A 7500-nucleotide genomic window follows, 5' to 3' on the forward strand; every position below is an offset into this window, starting at 1 on the left:
TTGATCATACATAGGACATACAAACACCACGTGCTCAGGCGTACCTTGTGGGAACCCACAGTCACACCCTGGTGTAGGTCTTTTTCCAATTCTGTGTAAGTATTCTGGATAGGGTCCATGACCGGTCAGAAACTGAATAACGCCAGGGGAAGGCATTATTACTTTGTTCTTAAGTCGTGCCCTGACACTTGGCATGAATGTGTAAACACGCCTACCTGTTTCAGAGTGATCCCACTCCTCTTGCCATAGATTTAGTAACTGTTCTTTAATCGCTCTGATGCTAGTGAGGGGTGCGCCCATTATATCTCGAACACGCTCAATATCATTTTTCTGCAGCCAATATATTGCCGCATGCTGGCGAATTATCAAATCCAATGGACACAACCCCATCACCACCAGCAGAGCATCTGTGGGACTAGTTCCAAAAGCGCCTACACATCTTACAAGCACATTTCGTTGAACCCGTCTGACCGCCATCGCTGGTTTCACCAAGGCTAGCCTGTGGGCCCACACACTTGCACCATACCCAACTATAGGTGCTAACAAGCAATTATGATACATTCGCAGTGCTTTCTGCGGCAGATGAAAACGCCGCTGCCCTATGGTTATAAGTTTGTTGAACAAGGCCAACGCCTTTGCAGCAGTCTGCTTAATGTGTTCACCAAAATTCCAGTATTCATCAAGATAAACTCCTAAGTATCTTGCAGATCTTTGTCTGGAAACTATAACATCGTTTATTCGAACCGTTGGGTCTCTGTTTAGCTTACCCTTCAACAACATGTACAATGATTTCCTGGGTGCCACTTTCAATTTAGATCTATTGCACCAATTCTGTAACAACCCAACGGCTACTCTGACACGTTCCTCAATTACCTGTCTGCTATTCCCTTCCACAAGTATGACAAGGTCGTCCGCATAGGCCACAACACCCAAGACTGAAGCATCCCCCTGCAAGATGTTCAGCAGTGGTTCCATAGTTATATCCCAGAAAACCGGGCCTAATACAGATCCCTGGGGACAACCCCGGGATATTTGCTTGGATACTACAGCACCGGGAGCCGTGATCCTTGCCAGTCTATCATTACAGTAGGCCTCCAGACATCGATACAGCGGCCCAGGACACTCCATCTCGCGCAAGCGTGAGAAGAGCGCCGGCCACCATAGGTTGTCGAAGGCCCCTGAAATGTCCACCATGATGCCCAGAACATACTTCGCACTGGCCGAGCGGACAGTCCGAGACACCTCATTGATCGCATCCTGTGTGGAGCGACCCCTTCGGAATCCGAACTGCCGATCACTCATGCCATGCAAAGCCCTGTGGCTCAAGAGTCTGTCAGTGAGCAGCTTTTCAAACGTTTTTCCCATCACGTCCAAGAGGCAAATTGGTCGATATGACTTGGGCGACTGCGGACCCTTATCAGTACCCCTCTTGATGACCACCACTTCTGCAGTTTTCCATCTTCTTGGATACTTCCCCAGTTGTAAACATGTATTGTAAATTTTGGCTAAATCTGGAGCAAGCTGAGGAGCTAAAAACTGTAATATTTCCACTGGCACCCCATCTGGGCCGGGTGCCTTCCTCCTGGCAAAAGTATGGAGCGCTGCGACCACCTCCTCGGGCGAGAAAGGGTACACGTGTGCTTCATTTCTGTATGGCTCAAATAGTGCAGTCCGTATTGCCTGCTGCTCCACAGTGTCCTCCTCGACGACATCATCCGGCAACAAGACCTTCATCAGGACTCTTGCTGTTTCTTCCCATGTCGTTGTACAATGTCCATCTTCCAGCTGCAGAGTAGACAGCATTGTGGGAGCTCTGATTTTTTCCCTTATAAGTTTATATGGAACCCCCCAGGGGTCCAATCCCAGCTGCTCATTCACAAAATTTTGCCAAGACTGCCGTCTTGCCCGTTGCACGGAATCCTGGTATCGAGCTTTGAGGCGACGATAGATCCTGAGATGGTACTGTCTCTCTTCTTGTATGAAGCTCCTCTGATAGTTACTCCTCGCCCGTCTGACAGATCGCTTGAGCTCAGTCAGCTCGGGGGACCACGGAGTAGACTGTTTGCGAACAAACCTTGCCATCCGAGGAACAGACACAGCAATAGCCGCCACAACAGATGCAACCAATTCGTCCACCGCCTCGTCCACATTATGTATCTCCGCGTCCGGTCCCAGCCCTGGAGGACGAAACACCTGTGCCAGCCGGTTCCAGTTCGTCTTTTGATAGTTATATCTCTCCACCCAGTCCCCAGGATCTTCTTCAAGCTCCATATAGTAATCAAAAAATATGCAATTATGATCACTAATTGTGAGATTACTCACAACTCTCCAATTCCTGACGTGCGGTGCTGCTCTTTGAGTTGCAAGCGTAACATCTATGTTAGAAACAGCACCCGCTCTTCCTGAATAGGTAGGCGGGTTGCCAGGTTGATTTATAACGTCAAGCTGCATCTGCATTATAAGATTTTCCAGCTCAGCTCCCCGCTCATCCTGCTCAACACTAAACCACAATGGGGACTTTGCATTAGCGTCCATACACACAATAACCGGCTTTCCCTGCAACCTTCTTAGAATCCAGTCCAACTGATTAAGAAATCCAATAATGTGTTGTCTGAATTGGCAGTATACATTAACAAAAAATAACAAATGCGACATCAGATTAAGTTGGACCACAATCACATGATCGTTACAGAATTGTGTAAGCACAGTTGTTTTAATACATTTATTCAAAACGACAACCGCGCTCATGGGATTCTCACCAGAGAACACCACTTGCGCGGTTGCTGGAAATCCAGGAATCCGACCAGCACAGGAGGCAGGTTCTTGAATTACTAATATATCCAATAAATCGTCTTCCGCGATTTTTCTAAGCTCTTGCGTAACCAAGTGGCTACGCATTGCATTAATTTGCAATACTTTAAAACACCCCATCAACCAGGGGGATAAAAGACATGCAGGCGGCTGGCGGGCCATGACTTCGAAAGGTCTACCACATTTCTACCGTACATCTTTACCATGTCTTTGTATATTTTCTCAAGATCAAATTTACGGCCTCGCCTGGCAAACACCTGCTGCACCAACTCCTTTAAGTCATCCGGTTGCGACGGAAGATTTGCCGCGTGCAAACTTATGCAATCCACGTCCTCCAAGGCTGGATACGTGATATCTCCACCATTACTATGTCCTGTCCTCACAAGCTGCCTCAGTGCAATTGTTAACAATGCCGGCTCCTCGAGCCTGTTTAAACGCAACTTGCGTTCAAAGTCATCGTACACCCCTCCTGGACCAACTGCATTGTAAGAAGTACCTTCACCATTCAGCTTTACATTATTTACAGTATTCAACTTTACATTATTTACAGTATCCTCATCTAAACTACTACTACCACCACTACCACCACCACCACTAGTATCTTCAGTAGGGACTTTGCTCACATCTTCTTGATTCGATATCTGCAAATCTTGCTTCCCAGGCTCCTTCAACTTAGTACTCGACAGTCGACTAGTTAGCCGACCGACCGCTGCCTCCAAGTCGACATCCGTCTGGATGCCGACGTCCACCATCGATCCTCCAGTGGTGTCCCGTACCTCTTCCGGGTTGTACAGCGAACCTGTGGACAAAGCTTTACTAATTAGCTTACCCCGTTCCGCGTCCCTTTTCATTTTACTTGGTGATTTCTTTTTCGGCGCCTTAAGGGTCGCCATAATCAGTCCTTTGTATTATTCTATCGAGGAACATCCGGTAGGTGGGGCAGTCTTTCGGTCCACCACACTTTCTCCCCCTCTTTTTGCACGGTATGCAAATGGGGGCTTTGTCCTTGTTAGGACAGGCCTTTCTTTCATGACCCGCCTGCCCACAATGGGCACACAAGGCATGTTCTTCATGACAATACTTGTTTGTGTGATTTAAATCTTGACATTTGGTGCACCGTGGCACCGCCAAATAGTCCTTTATATTTAATGCCGAATAACCGACATATAGTCTGCCTATTCTGGTGAGAGGTTTCCATAATTCAGGTGAAACCTCCACTACGTGATGCACTGTGACTTTTTCTCTAGGTCCAACTTTAAATCTTAATCTAAACTGGGTATCAAACTCTTCCCTCGTCATTGTCGCGTCAAAATTCTGTACATATATTGCATCCATCAAGCTGTCGGCATTCATGTATGATGGAACATCATAAAGGCACATCAAAGGCCTTCGCCTCCGTGGCGGTTCGCACTTGACCTTGGCAGCCAGCTGAGGATTTGTCATGATCCGCAGGCTGTCCTCCGGAGTTGCCGTCTCAACAATCAGAACATTTTTCGCGGTTCTTACAGTGTTAATTTTTATTTTATCCCGTTTTGGATCAATGCATTTTTCAAATGCAGTCTTAACTGCCCGGATGTCCTCCCCTTCTTTCGGCTTAATGAACACTGTTGGTACACTTTTCTTAATATTTTCTTGAATGGTTTCTTTTGCCGTCGGCGCCTTTACCACAGGGGTACTCGCAACCGCGGCATATGATTTTACAACTGGTGGCTGATTCCTAAGACGTTCGTTTTCTTTCTGTAATTCGATCAGTCTACCTTCTAATTGGGAATGGGCCATCGCCCACCTGGCAACACAATCCCGAATATTATTAATCGCCACGTTACTGATCTTTCCATTCTTTACACTGGAATCTAACAAACTCAAGAAACGAGCATGACGCTCGGCTACAGACAAATCTTCGTCGCGAACGGATTCAACCTCGAGCGCATGATCACTCTCCACTAGTTCGGCCATAATGACAGATGAAGAGTGAAAAAATGAAGGCCCGTCTCTTTCCCCGGACCGGCCTCTCTGGCATGGGGGGAGGCTAAATGCAGCTCGCTCACCGGTCCCGCCCCTTGACCAAGAGCTTTCAACAACTGAGCTGCTAGGTTTAGCACGCCGTGGGAACAGCGCACTAGTCCTCTTCGACTGCTGCATCATCGAAGTTTTCTCCCGCTCCCTTACCGACGAATGCCTCCCGCATTCCGGGAGAGCGGATTCACCCTCCGTCCTTCGCCCCCTACTAGGCCGAGTTTCCACCAAAAGGCTAAAGACCCGGTCCTACTCAGGTGCCGGGCCGGTCCCCCAGACGTTCGGGGGTCTGGACCCATCTAACCTAACCGGGGACGTGTCACCACGCCCCGGCTTGGCGGATCATGCCCCGGAATTCCAGGGGCAAGGCGGGTGACCTTCGCCGACTTGGGCCAGGATCCCGCCGCGACAAATGCAGCAGCCGGAACCGGCGTACAAGATCTTCAGTACGCCGTCGCGCCCCTGCCCTTCGGTCGCCCGAAGGCTTAACAGCTGCACCCCGAGAAGGCGAGCAGGAGCACTTGAGAAGGAGAGGCTAAGATGTTCGAGTCGCATCCTTCCCCTGCTGCCTATTACCAACCATGAGCCCACGCAAATCGGGGCACATAGCATGAGACAGCCGCAGCTAGTAGATAGGGACAGCGGGAATCTCGTTAATCCATTCATGCGCGTCACTAATTAGATGACGAGGCATTTGGCTACCTTAAGAGAGTCATAGTTACTCCCGCCGTTTACCCGCGCTTGCTTGAATTTCTTCACGTTGACATTCAGAGCACTGGGCAGAAATCACATTGCGTCAACACCCGCTAGGGCCATCGCAATGCTTTGTTTTAATTAGACAGTCGGATTCCCCCAGTCCGTGCCAGTTCTGAGTTGATCGTTGAATGGCGGCCGAAGAGAATCCGCGCACCCGCGCGCCCCCGGAGGAGCACGCTAAGGCGGACGCGGCCTCGCAGCAAGGAAGATCCGTGGGAGGCCAAGGCACGGGACCGAGCTCGGATCCTGCACGCAGGTTGAAGCACCGGGGCGCGAACGCCGCGCAGGCGCGCGCATCCTGCACCGCCGGCCAGCACGAGGCCAACCAACGGCGAGAGCAGACCACGCCCGCGCTAAACGCCCGCACTTACCGGCACCCCTACGGCACTCACCTCGCCCAGGCCCGGCACGTTAGCGCTGACCCACTTCCCGACCAAGCCCGACACGCCCCGATCCTCAGAGCCAATCCTTATCCCGAAGTTACGGATCCAATTTGCCGACTTCCCTTACCTACATTATTCTATCGACTAGAGGCTCTTCACCTTGGAGACCTGCTGCGGATATGGGTACGAACCGGCGCGACACCTCCACGTGGCCCTCTCCCGGATTTTCAAGGTCCGAGGGGAAGATCGGGACACCGCCGCAACTGCGGTGCTCTTCGCGTTCCAAACCCTATCTCCCTGCTAGAGGATTCCAGGGAACTCGAACGCTCATGCAGAAAAGAAAACTCTTCCCCGATCTCCCGACGGCGTCTCCGGGTCCTTTTGGGTTACCCCGACGAGCATCTCTAAAAGAGGGGCCCGACTTGTATCGGTTCCGCTGCCGGGTTCCGGAATAGGAACCGGATTCCCTTTCGCCCAACGGGGGCCAGCACAAAGTGCATCATGCTATGACGGCCCCCATCAACATCGGATTTCTCCTAGGGCTTAGGATCGACTGACTCGTGTGCAACGGCTGTTCACACGAAACCCTTCTCCGCGTCAGCCCTCCAGGGCCTCGCTGGAGTATTTGCTACTACCACCAAGATCTGCACCGACGGCGGCTCCAGGCAGGCTCACGCCCAGACCCTTCTGCGCCCACCGCCGCGACCCTCCTACTCGTCAGGGCTTCGCGGCCGGCCGCAAGGACCGGCCATGACTGCCAGACTGACGGCCGAGTATAGGCACGACGCTTCAGCGCCATCCATTTTCAGGGCTAGTTGCTTCGGCAGGTGAGTTGTTACACACTCCTTAGCGGATTCCGACTTCCATGGCCACCGTCCTGCTGTCTTAAGCAACCAACGCCTTTCATGGTTTCCCATGAGCGTCGATTCGGGCGCCTTAACTCGGCGTTTGGTTCATCCCACAGCGCCAGTTCTGCTTACCAAAAGTGGCCCACTTGGCACTCCGATCCGAGTCGTTTGCTCGCGGCTTCAGCATATCAAGCAAGCCGGAGATCTCACCCATTTAAAGTTTGAGAATAGGTTGAGGTCGTTTCGGCCCCAAGGCCTCTAATCATTCGCTTTACCGGATGAGACTCGTACGAGCACCAGCTATCCTGAGGGAAACTTCGGAGGGAACCAGCTACTAGATGGTTCGATTAGTCTTTCGCCCCTATACCCAGCTCCGACGATCGATTTGCACGTCAGAATCGCTACGGACCTCCATCAGGGTTTCCCCTGACTTCGTCCTGGCCAGGCATAGTTCACCATCTTTCGGGTCCCAACGTGTACGCTCTAGGTGCGCCTCACCTCGCAATGAGGACGAGACGCCCCGGGAGTGCGGAGGCCGCCGCCCCGTGAAGGGCGGGGAAGCCCCATCCTCCCTCGGCCCGCGCAAGGCGAGACCTTCACTTTCATTACGCCTTTAGGTTTCGTACAGCCCAATGACTCGCGCACATGTTAGACTCCTTGGTCCGTGTTTCAAGACGGGTCGTGAA

The 7500-nt window shown here is 51.6% G+C and overlaps 1 pseudogene; it reads right to left on the bottom strand.

The window, feature by feature from the left end:
• Positions 1 to 5430: 5430 nt before the first annotated feature.
• Positions 5431 to 7500, bottom strand: part of LOC124582262 — a 2983-nt pseudogene continuing 913 nt past the window's right edge.

The sequence above is a fragment of the Schistocerca americana genome, unplaced genomic scaffold, assembly GCF_021461395.2.
Source record: "Schistocerca americana isolate TAMUIC-IGC-003095 unplaced genomic scaffold, iqSchAmer2.1 HiC_scaffold_405, whole genome shotgun sequence".
In the NCBI taxonomy this organism is placed as follows: Eukaryota; Metazoa; Arthropoda; class Insecta; order Orthoptera; family Acrididae; genus Schistocerca; species Schistocerca americana.